Source organism: Pelodiscus sinensis, chromosome 21 (genome assembly GCF_052426305.1).
Source record: "Pelodiscus sinensis isolate ZL-2025 chromosome 21, ASM5242630v1, whole genome shotgun sequence".
NCBI lineage: Eukaryota > Metazoa > Chordata > Testudines > Trionychidae > Pelodiscus > Pelodiscus sinensis.
In genome coordinates, this window is record NC_143072.1 from 17,161,252 (window position 1) to 17,176,022 (window position 14,771).

General features: G+C 41.5%; 1 protein-coding gene across 3 annotated transcripts in view; it reads right to left on the reverse strand.

Annotated features, from left to right (window-relative positions):
• The window catches only part of NLK (nemo like kinase), a 150,505-nt gene that overhangs the window by 37,304 nt on the left and 98,430 nt on the right, over window positions 1–14,771 (reverse strand). The gene's annotated exons all lie outside the window — the stretch shown is intronic.

Below are 14,771 nucleotides of genomic sequence, written 5' to 3' on the forward strand. Positions count from 1 at the left end.
AACATCACCACAAAGCTGTCAATTTCCTGAATGTGGAGTTATGGAGAAAAAAAGTAACTCTTAAAAAACCCCAAAAGGGTTCCTTGGATGCTGAAGTTAGCTGCTCACAAGACATATCTGCTTAATTTACTGACAATTTTTTGATGATGTCAACAACAAAGAGGCTACATGGCTGCTGAAAAGCAAGTTATATTTTATTCTGCCTCCTGCACCAACAAAATTGCCAGCTAAGTACTAATTTGCATTCTTTATTGTCGAGGAGAGCCTGCAATGATGGACAGTCTGAAGTAGAGCCCAGTATGTCTTGATTTTCATGTAACAGGTTGAATTTGTAATGCTGACAGTTCAGAAAATCTTATTTTGATTTATAAATTGAGCAAGTTTGATAAGAGAATAAAGAAATGTATTGTTTACACAGCTGCTTTTCAGGGGAGAGCCACAATTGTAATGGAAAGGAAAATTCTGGGATTTGCTGTACTAATATACGCGCAACATAATGTTCTCACTGTTGCAGATGGTCAGTCAAATATTGTGATATTTTCAATAAATTATTATAACAGTGCCTAGCCTCTCAGCTGTGGTTAGGTCAGAGGTGGACAACCTGCGGCCTATGTGGGGATCTATGCCCACAGGCCATTTTGTTTACTGTTGCCCATGCACAGGGTTGCCATATTTCACTGCTTCCATCCACGTTCTCGTTACTGGTATTACTAAAGCAGCATGCACTTAAAGGACGCCATGTGAAGCAAGGTGTGTGCTGACTGCACATAACATCGACTGTGATTGGATGCAGAGGGAGCACCCAGCTCAGTTGGCATACACTGCAAATTCTAGGTACGCAAGCACACTTAGTAAAACTCCCCTATCCCAGGCTTGGTTACAACAATCTAGCGGCCTACTCACTAGTCTAAATTGCCTATCACCAGGTTAGGTAGCAGTGGTGAGCGTAACACAAACACACAGCTAAGACATACCCCTTGAATTGTATACCCTTTGAACTAAGTAGCTAAAAGTTAGAAGGGGAAACAAAATGCTTTGCCAAGGTCACATATCAAGTCAGCTTCCGAGTAAAAAACAGAGCGTAGGTTTCTCAAGTCCCAGTCCAGGGGTCTTCTTCAGTGAACCATACTCTTTCATTTGCAATTTAAGGTATGAGAATTGTTATTGACTCTCCTGTGTTTCAAGGTATAAACTAATCATCTGCAGAGGAAAGGAACAGCTCAACTTCCACCCACCTGAATATATAAGTACAGGCAGTCCCCGAGTTACGTGGATCCGACTTATGTCGGATCCCTACATACGAACGGGGCTTTTCTCGCCGCGGAGGACGCTGGTGGCGGGACCGCTCAGACGCGCCACGGTCCCGTCGCCTGCGTCCTCCCGGGCAAGAAAAGCTGTTCCGCGTTTCCCTAGTCTGCTGGGGGGGGAGGGGACGCCCCAGCAGACCAGGGAGACGCGGGCGGCGGGACTCCCCACGTCCTCCACGGCTTTGCTCCGCGTCTCCCTGGTCTGCTGCAGGGACCTACCCGGCAGCGCCCCAGCTGCTCTGTCCCAGGCGTCCAGATTCAGCTGCTCTTGAAACTTATCAGTGACTGATTCCAGGAAGCCCGGGGCAGAGCAGCTCTGCCTCGGGCTTCTTGTAGTCAGCCGCTGGTCAGTTTCAACAGCGGCTGAATCTGGACGCCAGTTCCGACTTACATACAAATTCAACTTAAGAACAAACCTACAGTCCCTATCTTGTACGTAACCCAGGGACTGCCTGTAAACAATTGGTGATGGGCATGATATTTTTTCTGCCTTCCTCTGAAGTATCAGGCCACTGCAGGAAAATTTATAGAGTAACAAAATTTAGAGAGTAATACACAACAGAAAATTATGTATTTCCATATCTGACTAACTTTTGGGGAAAATTTTTTTTATGACTAGGGCATAACCTAGTAGCATTCATTCTGCGGTGCATCAGCCATGGCAATTCTATAAACTCTGCACCAGAGCTTTACCATTGATTTCAGTGGGGACACCATGAAGTTATTTCTGAGTTGAATGCTTTTAAAAATCCATCTTTAACCTACAAAACCACTAGATCGCCTATGAATCCACTACCTCAATACTTATAGTTAGGCTAAATCCTCTGCTAAATAATTCTGAAAATGATAACAAAATAACGGAGATAAATATTTTTCTGAACTACAAGCCAGTAAATTGATAAGCAGATTAGCCTTGTCAGGAATTTCCATGTCTTCTTATCACTTCTCTGGTTAGTGGATCAACACAGGTCAAACCTCCTGTATGATGGCCTAGAGAGACCCTGCAACCAGCTTTCTTCTCCAACCAAATAATTGCCCACTTCACTAACCCTGTCTATTACTTCACATACTTTAACATGCACTACATTCCTTTCAAGTATAATTTGTTTAGGTTCTCTATCTAATCAGGTTTTATACATCTAAAAATGAATTCAAAGTTTAAATGGTACAGTACTACAATCCACCAAGGTACATTTAATAAATTAAAGACACATCACAACATTTTCTAACAAAAACATCCCTAGGACTTCCTGCATAAATGTAACACAAAGGGAAGTTCAGCAACTTTGCAGTACAGTATTTTTTTATTTTAATAAAGCAATTTCCACTTTGCAAAGGCCTCATAGTTATGCCAGCCTTTTTACATTTCATTTTAGCTGCTGGCTGGAACTTATCCTGAAATTCTACATTTTACAATAAAATATTCAAAAACCTAAAAGCAATACTGTGCACTTTATTAGAAGATTTCTGTTTTGCTATACCACAAATCCTCCTAAATCTCAATCCCTAGCATAATGTCTCCCAGATGTCTCAACTAGTTGCCATGCCAACTAAAGCCGCTTAAATTAAATGAGGGCCTGAAATGGCACCTGCACCACTCCAGGTCTGTTGCGCATTAAATAAAGCTCTCTTGACAGGGGCTCAGAGGTGCCATTAACTTGAACAGCAGCTATCTGATTATTGTGTCTGGATAATTTAATGAGGATCTCTAAACAAGAGTGAAAGCAGGACTTGCTCAGTGTATTTATCTTTTGCAAATGTGGCAGCCTCTTAAACAGCTGGTGCCCAACCAGGTCAATGACTTTACTTAGTTCTGTAAATATTTAGCTAAAATAACAGACTATATCTAAAGTTATGGGTTTTCAATAAAACATTTTAACTGACACTTGCATTTTTCTCATTTAAATTGATTTATAATATATGCTGGCCAGTAGGAGGTCACTGGAGCTACATTACACAGCTAAACTGAACATTACCACTAGATGAAAATTGCTACTGACATCTATAATTAGTTAAGTAGCTGTATAAAATTAGAACTACAAAGTGTACCAGTTCGCTTCAGCACAATTATAAAAGAAAATGTGTAGCACATTCACTAATTCACACAGACTGGGAGACTCACCAAAATCAGTACATTCTGCAAACTGATAAGCAAACAAAACCCAAGATACTGCATCAAATTTTACTCTGTTCATTGGCTATATTATCTTCATTTTAATAGCTCATGCCCTATTGTATATTCATAAGGAAAGAAGTAGCAGAAATCTCACATTTAGATTGAAATGAGATCACCAATGTTTTGGTACCAAGTTACGGGGTATGTCAATATGAATTGCTTCTAAGGAAGTAAATGGTGGAAGAGGTGTTCAACTTCTATGTTAACATGGGAAAGAGTTTCAACAGTTTATTTTCCAACCAGAAAAGTTATTATTTTCACATTTCAGGATGCCCTTGAAACAGACACAGGAATGCTCAAATTCAGCCACTTTTAGCACTTATCTTTAAATTATTACATGATTCTGGGATGCATTAACAGGAGTTTTGTGAGCAAGACACGATAAGTCATTCTTGTGCTCTACTCAGCACTGATTAGGCCCCAATTGAAGTACTGTGACCAGTTCTGGGCACATTTCAAGAAAGATGTGGAGAAATTGCAAAAGGCCCAGAGAAGAGCAGCAAAAATGATTAAAGGTCTAGAGAACATGATCTATGAGGGAAGACTGAAAGAATTTGACTTGTTTAGTTTAGAAAAGAGAAGACTGAGAAGGGACATGATAGCAGCTTTCAAGTATCTAAAAGGGTGTTACAAGGAGGAGGGAGAAAAATTGTTCTCTTTGGCCTCTGAAGATAGGACAAGAAGCACTGAGCTTAAATTGCAGCAAGGGAGGTTTAGGTTGGACATTAGGAAAAACTTCCTAACTGTCAGGGTGGTCAAACACTGGAATAAATTGCCTAGAGAGGTTGTGGAGTCTCCATCACTGAAGATATTTAAGAGCAGGGTAGATAGACATCTGTCAGGGATGGTCTAGACGGTGCTTGGTCCTGCCGTGAGGGCAGGGGACTGGATTCGTTGACCTCTCGAGGTCCCTTCAGTTCTATGATTCTATGAAATTAAGATCATATCCAGGCTTGCCGGCACAGGGGGACAAAGAGAGCAAGTGCCCTGCTACTGCAGCAGCGGCCAGGGCCTCAGGCCCTTTAAATCGCCACTGGAGCCCCCAGGCAGCATGCTGCAGAGGCCTGGATGGCACTGGGGGGTTGGTGTGATCCCGGCAGAGCTAAGGGCCGGCTGCCCCAGCGCCGCCCCCTTCCATCAAAAGACCCGCCCCTTCCAAGAGCACAGGGCCAGCCTCCCACTCCCTTACCCAGGCACCCAGCAAGTCTGTCTATGGTTATTTCATACTAATGTGCAAAGTAAGAAAAGGCTGGCCTGGTTAAGAACATTTACAGTTAAAAATATGCTTGCATTTCTTCTCCACCCAATGTAATTATTAATATATGTAAGTACGGCTGTGGAATCACTATGGGGAGAGGGATAGCTCAGTGGTTTGAGCATTGGTCTGCTAAACCCAGGGTTGTGAGTTCAATTCTAGTGGAGGCCATTTGGGGCAAAAATTTGTCAGGAATGGTACTTGGTCCTGCTGTGAAGGCAGGGGACTGGACTCGATGACCTTTCACTTCCAGGAGATAGATTATAATCATTAATAGAGATTGCCTATTACATAAGGAGGGGTTGGGACTCTGTTCTTCTGGTTGGCAGGATTAAAATGTACACCAAGTTTACTCAACTTTGGAAGCCCAGGGACCACAATGATACCCACAGCACATACCGAGGGCTACAACTTAAGTGTGGTTGCATGTATATGCAAATAGCTTCTTTCACACTGATGTGCATGAATACAAAGACTAAGGCAAGACTACACAACACACAGGCCCCATTTAAGTCAGTTCTGCTGATATTCATAAATTGCAATATTTATCCAATTTCCACCTGTATGACAGCACTTTTAATGAGCAATGACAGTCAAGGAATTTAACTACTAAACGCATATCAACAGAAGACCGTTATATTCAGGGCTCGACAAATAATGTAATCTACTCACCCATGGTGAGCAGATTACAACCCGGAAGAGCCGGCGCAGAGCAATCTGCACATGCGCAGAATGCAGAACCGCACGGCTGGTGAGTGGGGCTTGCTGCCGCTTGGCAAGCCCTGGTTATATTGACTACTTTTTTGCTTTGGTTTCACAACAGTCCAGGAATTTAACTATTAAAACACATATCAACCCAAACTGCACCGCAGGCCATAAGCAAATGGGCTGCAGGCCGCATGTGGTCCACGGGCCGCGTGTTGAGTAGCCCTAATGTATAGGCTCCTTGATGCTTAGTAAAAACTACTTGTTTGAAAATCTCCTATTTAACTAGTGGTATAATGAGTGACGATTCGTTCCCTGACGGCATGGGAAAGAATAACAGAACATTGGCCTGCAGCACTGATAAATTAGTAGGGATGTAAGTAACTAGTCGACTATTCGATACGCAAATGCTTACCGGATAGCTGACTTGACTAGTCACTTCCCCCCACCTTGCTGCCTCCATCAGAGAGAAGTAGCAAGCTGGTGGGAGCAGGACACTATGCAGGGGGGGAATCAGTAAAGCAGGGGAAGTAGAGGCACAGCGGGAAATGGTGCAAACGGGGTCTGCTGCAGTCCTCGCTCACACTGGTTCCCAACGAGGCACTTCTGAAACATACAAAAGCCCTGATCGCTGCACCTCTGCATTTTAAATGTAGGAAGACCCCAGCAGCTCTTACTACATTTAAAATGCAGAGCCACAGCACGGGTGGCTCTGGAGCTGGCACGAGCCCGGACTGCTCAGTCCCAGCTTGATTTGGCTCCTCTGGAGCTATTCCTGCTGCGGTTCTGCAGAGGCGCTTACTGACTAATCGTGTAGTTAATTCAAATTGTATCAACTATACAACTAGCCAGATACTCACATTTTAACATCTTTATAAATTACATCACCTATTTTAAGATTATTTTCAATTATGCAATTATTTAGACTCAAATGAAATGAATGTGATGTTTAAATGGGAAATTCTTCCCGTGCTCATATTACCATGCACTTGTTGCAGTTTACAACAGTGATACAGAGGAGTATTCATGTAAAGCCGCAATACAACTATTAAATGCAGCCATGCATAGAAGAAGCAGCAATGTAAGAACAGTACAAATTAAGGAGAAGAATATTTTTATGGATGACAAACTGACAGACAAGTTACTACTGATTTTTTAAATAAATACCTTCAGAGATTTGAAATTGAGAGCATATGATATTAAGAAAATGACAAAATATTGTAAAGCATTCCTACACAAAGCTAATATTTCAAGACTTTCCTCTTGTTATGTAATTTCTATTTGCTCATCAATAAAGTCAAAATCTTGTAGTCACAATTTAAGACAAAGAAGTGATTAATGAAAAATGATACAATAAGAATGGACTGGGGGAGGGGAACTTATAATCAAATACTTGATGAAATACAACTCTTAATTGTCAAAGAGTTTAACATCTATAAAAATCATGGTGCACAGCATAGCTTTTTTGCACAGTTTATTTCCAACAGGAGAATGGGGAGCACTGTATACTATTGGAGAGTTCTCACACCATTACTGCAAAGCCATCGTTATCTCCATGCATGCACAATTGGAATGTTACAATTATATTTGCAAAGACCAAATAAAACTACACATTACATACATAATGTGCAACAGGAAAAAAAGAACCTTAATGTTAAAGAAAGAAAATCTGTGGTTAGTACTTATTCAGGTGATGGAAACAGGACTCATGTGATCTGTATGAATGGCTTGTGGGCAAGTCAATTAAGTGTACTTTGGATTAGCCTGTAAAATGGGTATTATCATCATCCATTTTGCAGGAATGTTGGGAGGCTAATTTGTAAAACACTCAGATCTTCAGAGCAAAGGGGCTACATAAGTGGCAAGCATTATTTAACTCATATATTCTCAAACCTTACTGCATCATGACCCCCTTCTGACAACTCAAATTACTACACAATCCCAAGAAGAGAGACTGAACTCTGAGCCATGCTGCCTGGGGGAGAGGAGGGACAAAGCCCAAGCCCCACCATCTAGAGGAGTGGGGGGGTGGGGAACCAAAGCCAAAGCCCAGCAGGAGCTTCAGCCCCTGGCAGGAGGCGGCCTGTACCCTGAGCCTCACATGAAGCCCTTGGGTTCAGCTTCAGCACTGGGCAGCGAGGCTTGGGCTTCAGCCCCAGAGCCAACAAATGTAAGTCAGCCCTAGTGACGCCATTAAAATCGTCTTGTGGCCCACTTTAAGCTCCTGACCCACAGTTTGAGAACTGCTAATTTAACATATCACAGAACTGTTTCTTCCTTTAAAGCATGTATTTTTAAACTCAGGAAGTTTTAGGTGACACCAAGGTGGTTGCTTATGAATCACAGTCTTGTAAAAATTGACAGGGGTTACTGTGATTAACGTTCATGCCGCCCACTGGTAAGTTAAAGCAAAGAAAAATGCAGAATCGGGTGTGCTTGATCGTTTACAGCAGGTATACAAGCCTCCCTAATTTTAGGCATATTTTCTAGGTAGAAATGGTTTCATATTTGGACAATATGAAGGGGAAAAAAACTCACAAAACAAGGATTTAGTCACAGTAAAATAAAATGCCTATAAGGAGATTGTGTCTATGAAAATTACATAGAGCAGATACCATTTTCATGTATTAACCTGCTTATATTGGAAAAACTATGTGCAATTAGCTAGTGCATGCTATTATATGAATCCTTCGCTTAGCCATTTTCAGTGATGTCAGTGACGTTCATGCAGGTAGCACTTTAGCACTATGCAAGAAACAATACAAAATGCCTCTTTTTTGCATATTGTTCCTGAATTTGGCTCCTGTCACTTCTGAGTTTATTTCAGATAATTAAAACATGCTTCCCATGTGCCCCTATAATGCAGAGACAAACATCTGAAAATTGAAATTATTTTTACCGCAGGTTTCTGAAAACTTCAGAGTGGTCATAGGCAAGATTTATTCTTACTGTTGGTTCAGCTACATAAGTGCAGGTATTTTGCTATTTAATCAATGACTGCATAATTGGTGAGATTGAGCAAAAAAACCCCCACACAGCTATGGTTTACCATTTAAAGATATATTCCTTGATATCAGTGTATACTTTTATCTGGCCTGAAACGATAACTCCTCTGTCAGTAGGGTGTATTGGTGCACAAAGACTGGAGGATCAAGGATTTATATTTTCAGGTCCAAGTGACATTATTCAACTAGCTTTTCAGCTCTTGGAACAAAGATATCTTAGTTTTCCTGATGCATTCTAACAAAATAAGATTTCAATCCATAGCAAAGGGCCTTCAGAAAATACAGAAGGGGAAAAAAGGCAGAACTTTTCTGGTTTGGAAATATCACATTTTCAACAGATGCGAACAACAGGCCATATTATGCTATGAGCAAAAAATTTAAAATGCTTTAAAAAAAGGGGAAGAAGCAAGGAGTAATGATGAGGGAAGAAAAAAAACTCAAGAATAAAAAACTACTGTATACCATTCTGAAAAGGTCCTGTGAAAGAACGAAAGGTCAGGGTACTCTAATGGGCACTTTGATAGTGTCATCTTTCTTACTAGTCTCATTGGGAGGTGGAATAATGTTTAAATGTATTTGTCCAGGACATGTTTCATGAAACACTGTCAGAGAGCTCTTAAGACAGAATGGATAAGTCTGCTGCACATCTCTTCCTGCATCTTGCCCAGAGTGTTAAAATCAATTCAGGTTGACGTATATGATTGACAAAGAGTGACAATATTGTTAATCTTCAGCTGCTCCTGGTATAAACTTAAATTGGGAAAATCTTCAGAGAAAGAGTGACTATAGAAACCTGCAGTAATTACTAGTCAAGAAGGAGAACATCTGTCTTTCTTGAGTTGTAGAATTCAATACTACAAAGATTAGAAAGCAATATTCTGGATTGATACTAGAAAAGTGGTGTACTATTAATTCAGATGTTCCAATAATCCTTCAGTACCACAAGGAGGGTAATACAACTTCTTAAGACATTAGATCTCTATCTTCTTGACTTATAATTTGAGCTGCTATGTTGTCAAGATGAATTGTTCAACATTTGGCATCTTATGACTAAATATTTCACTCCGCTATCTGGTATTTAGTATAGAAGGCAGATTCTTGCTCAATATTTTCCATAGGGATTGAGTATTTATTGCTAGATTCCTAGTTTATTTATATTACCTTTATGTATATTCTTGTTTTGATTTTGTGTAAAATGTCATGCCACTTTCAGTAAAGTTTAACATGAAAAAGGGAAAACAATTAAGTTATTCACTGATGCAATAACATTCACTAGAATTAACAGATGTGAATCCTTGTAATAAAGTGCATTCTTAGTCTGCTCTAACTAGGTAACTGACTGACACCTATGCACATTTTAAATGGACATAGACTTTACAAAGGAGTATCTATGACACTCTACTAGTTCAGGCATATCATACCACCAGAATGCATATATATAAGTTTGAGTAACAGAGGTTGGATTTCTACACAACAGCTTTCATATACTATTCTCATGCCTATATTTATGGGGATATGCCATCAACTCTAACCCAGAGATGAATTAACTCTGAAAAAGCAAACAGTTTTCTATAACTGTGTGAGGCAAATTGTTAATGCTTGTGAATGAGCTTTAGTGTTCATTGGAAGCAGGGATGTAACTAGTGGCCTGGCTGGGTTGGACCAGCGAGCTTGGCCCAGCCTGGCTGGAGCAGCCCCTCAAACCCAGTTGGGCCCACTGTGCCGCAGGATCCCAGGTAAGCCATTTAAATGCAACATTTAACCCGTTAACTGGCCAGATGGGATTTTACATCTCTATAGTTGGAGGTTGGTTATGTCAGGGCTACTCAACATGTGGCCCATGGGCCACATGCGGCCCACCTGTTTGCAGCCCACGGTGCAGTTTGGGTTTACATGGGGCTCAACACGTGGCCCACAGATGGGATCCTTTGAACACAGCCTCCACTTTTAACACACTCCACAATGGCGAGTCAATAGAATGGTCTTTTGTTGATACACATTTTAGTAGTTAAATTCCTGGACTGTCATTGCTCATTAAGGGTACATCTACACTGCAACACTATTTCAAAATAACCAGAACTATTCCAAAATAACTTAGTCCATTTTTACACAGCAGGCAGTTATTTCAAAATAATGTTAAAATACTGTCAAGCTGGATGATTTCCTATTCCAACTCCTCTAATCCTCATTGTATGAGGAGTAAGGGAAGGCAGAGGATTTCGAGTTATCCTATTTCGAGTTAAGCCCTGCAGTGTAGACACACTCTAAAGTGCCGTCATATGGGTGGAAATCGGGTAAATATTGCATTTTATTAATATCAGCAGAACTGACTTAAATGGGGACTACATGTTCTGCTGTCTTGCCTTAATCTTTGTATTCATGCCCGTCAGTGAGAGAAGCTATATGCATATATATTTGCACGTACAGGCAGTCCCCGAGTTACACGGACCCGACTTATGTCGGATCCGCAGTTATGAATGGTGTTTTTCTCGCCCCGGAGGACGGGAGCGGTGGGACGCCCAGATGCGCCGCGGACCCGCCACCCGCATCCTGCGGGGCGAGAAAAGCTGCTCCGCGTCTCCCTGGTCTGGAGACCAGCAGACCAGGGAGACAGGGAGCAAAGCCACAGAGCACACGGGCAGCGGGACCGCGGTGCATCTCAGTCTGCCGCCCGCGTCTCCCTGGTCTGCGGGGGGGGGGGGGGCGGGGGGGGACTAGCTGCACCCCCCCCCCCCCCAGCAGACCAGGCTTTTCTCCAGACGCCTGTGGAAGAGCAGCTGGGGCGCTGCCGGTTGGTCCTGTAGCACTGCCCTGGGAGCTACTGGACCAACCCAGCAGCACCCCAGCTGCTCTGCCCCAGGCGTCCTGATTCAGCCGCTGCTGGTCAGTTTCAGCAGCAGCTGAATCAGGACGCCTGGGGCAGAGCAGCTGGGGTGCTGCTGGGTTGGTCCAGTAGCGCCGAGGAGCGGCGCTACTGGAGCAACCCAGCAGCACCCCAGCTGCTCTGCCCCAGGCGTCCCCAAGTCAGCCGCTGCTGAAACTGACCAGCGCTGACTACAGGAAGCCTGAGGCAGAGTTGCTCCGCCCCGGGCTTCCTGATATCAGCCGATCAGTTTCAACAGCAGCCGACTTGGGGACGCCTGGGGTTCTTAAGTTGAATCTGTATGTAAGAACTGGCATCCAGATTCAGCCTGTTGAAACTGATCAGCGGCTGATTCCAGGAAGCCTGGGGCGGAGCAACTCTGCCTCGGGCTTCCTGTAGTCAGCCGCTGGTCAGTTTCAGCAGCGGCTGAATCAGGACGCCAGTTCCGACTTACATACAGATTCAACTTAAGAACTAACCTACAGTCCCTATCTTGTATGTAACCCGGGGACTGCCTGTATATGCAACCACACTTAAGTTGCTGTTCTTGGCATGTGCTGAATCATTGTGGCCCCAAAAAGCTTCCAAAGTTGAGCAGCCATGGGTTATGTGGAAAGTAGAGCAATATAGTTAAGTCCACAAAAAACTTCTGCTCAGGACAGCAAAGAGGAACTGGTGATCTTGGCAAAAATGCTTTCATGGAAATGCTAAATTTCCCAGTCAACAGCTTAGAGAGGTGTGCAAGCTACACCAGTAACCTGTCACAGAAGCCCATGTTCAATTTCTCACAGGTAAGAACTTAAATGGTACCTGTAGCAAAAACAAAAGCACAATTTGATCTTATCCATGAAAACATGTTATATAACATGGAAAAAGCCCAAGTAGTTAGGAAGATATTTTCTGTGCCATTTTCCTCTATAAAAATACGGAGATGGGCAAATGCCTCAAACATTACCTAATATGTCTTTATCTATGACTCCTCAGAAGGTTAGACTGGGACAATTACATCAATACACAGGTAAGAGAACTGAGTGTTCATCATAGATTTTAAAATGCAAAAGCTTGCTTGTTACAAAGTTAGGTAACTTTGAATATACAAAAGTTAGAATTCTGTGTTATAAATATAAATTAAACCTCACTAGTCTCAGTGTAATAAGAGAGGAACATTAAGATGATCATAGTAATTATCCCATCTATACGTTAGACCTCTAAAGAGAGGAAAAATATTCATTGCTGCCTAACCACCTTCATTCTAAGGATTTACATTTATCTGGGAGAAAGGGCAATCTCCTCAGATCCCTCTTTATATACATGCTTCACAAGCAGTCACATTAGACTATTCTCATCCATAATATTATACTATTATATTAAATAAAGCCTCCTCCAACGAGCTAGGAGGTAGATGGCTAATAAACAGGTTACATAGAAAAACAGAAAAATTTGAGTCAGACATGAAAGAATGAGAGCTTTCTAAAATAAACACCCAACTAATCTAAAATAAACACCCAACTAATTACAAGTCAAAATTACATACAATTTGTGTGTACTTAATGGCACTTCTGAACTAGGGCTCCTCTCACACTTCCTACTTCTAATCTTATGACACTACTAGCTAAATCAACACATATAGCTCAAGTTTTTAATAGCTGTATCAAAACTGGACACCCAATCTGAAATAAGCATTAACACAGATATGTACTAAAATAACTAAAGCTGTGAATTACGTTAATTTCATTATTTTGTTATATTTAATTCTGTGTAGATCAGATAAGACCTTGGTTTTCAGAACTGTAAGACTACTTCCCTCCCACAAACAATTCAGTAGTCAAACCCACAACCTGACCTTCTATTCATTTATTTAGAGGAGCCATCCAGCCTTTAAGTATTCAGACCTTAAATTCACTCACCAGATGAGCTTGGGATTTTGCTTATTCACCAAGGAAATAAAAGATTCATCCAGATTGTTTTCACTGACATCTCTTTCCCAGAAAAGCTTCTAGGTTCCCAATCTTAGAAGTTTCCTGGGCAAGGGGAATGCATTTAGCATAACATTCTATGGCATCTGACCATTAAACTTCACACTCAATAGCACAGGTACACATTTGCAAAGTGTGCTGTTACTGTACTTGACAACAGTAAAGCAATTAATTCTACAAAACCTCAAAGGAAATTCATACACAGACATTAAAACAACATTCCATATTAGACTGAGCACAACTAAAATGGGTTATTAGAAGAATTATTTTACAGTAATCTACAAAGAACTTTTTAAAAATTGGAATGTATCCTTTTTACAAAAGATGTAGAGAGTTTAAAGATACATCTGAAATTTAAGGGGGGAGGTGATTATCCTGGTTTTCCCCCTTTTTCAAAATGTAGATACATCAAGAATGCTAAAACTGGTCTTCCTTAATTTTGCTGGAAGACTCCTTTTGAAGAGGTGGGGGGTTGGAATATATTGTGAAGTCTTACATCCTAAAAAACCTTCAAAAGTTCTGCAGGATAAGGAACCAGAATCTACATTTTGTGAAGAAATTTTTACCCTTATTTTCAAAATATGCAATACATAACAAGGGAAATATGCTACCTGTTAATTTTCTCCCCTTTGTTAACCAGCAGAAAGTATTTTCCAATGACATTCCAGATGTTTGCTATGGGCTTGCCAACATGAAATCCTAAATGGAAAATCCCTGTAAGCAGCCACTAAATTAATGACCAACCAACCTCTCGAAGGAAATCTATGAATATCATATTCAGGTTGAATTGGCAAAAACCAAAGTAGTTACCAACTGAAAAATGTATGGTGACACTAAGTTCCATGAAAATTTAATTACTACTTCCCTGAATTAGACACTGTATGAACAGTAACTACAGAAACTTCTAGATCTACTTTTAAAAAAAACTAGATTTACCAGGCATTGCTCAGGTCCTTTACTCCTGTCCAAGGCTGCTGCAGCAGCAGTAGGAACAGCCAGGGGAGGGGTGCATATCCCCCAGTTAGGGGACAGACAGACACACAGAGAAACTCTGAAACTCAGTAATTCCTCATTTAACACTATAGATGCGTTTCTGAAAATGTTCGTGCTAAGTGAAAACGTGCTATGTGGGGTCAATTTTCCCATTAAAAATAATGGAAAAGGTGGGGGTTGCGTTTCAGGTGGTGGAGGCAAAGTCAATTTTTTGTTGGTGCTGGGTCATCAACATCAACGTTAGATATCTAGAATCACAAGATAACTAGCAACACAAGTCGCTGTGGTTTGTTAAAAGGCAAAGATAAACACGTGAGTGAGCAGAGGAATGCTGTGACCATGTGTATTCATCCACTCATGAGTATTACCACTGTTTTCACCAACTTGTACCGCCGCATGAAGTACAGGCAGTCCCCGGGTTACATGTATCCGACTTACATCGGATCCCTACTTACAAATGGGGTCAGGCAACCCCGCACTAGCTGCTTCCC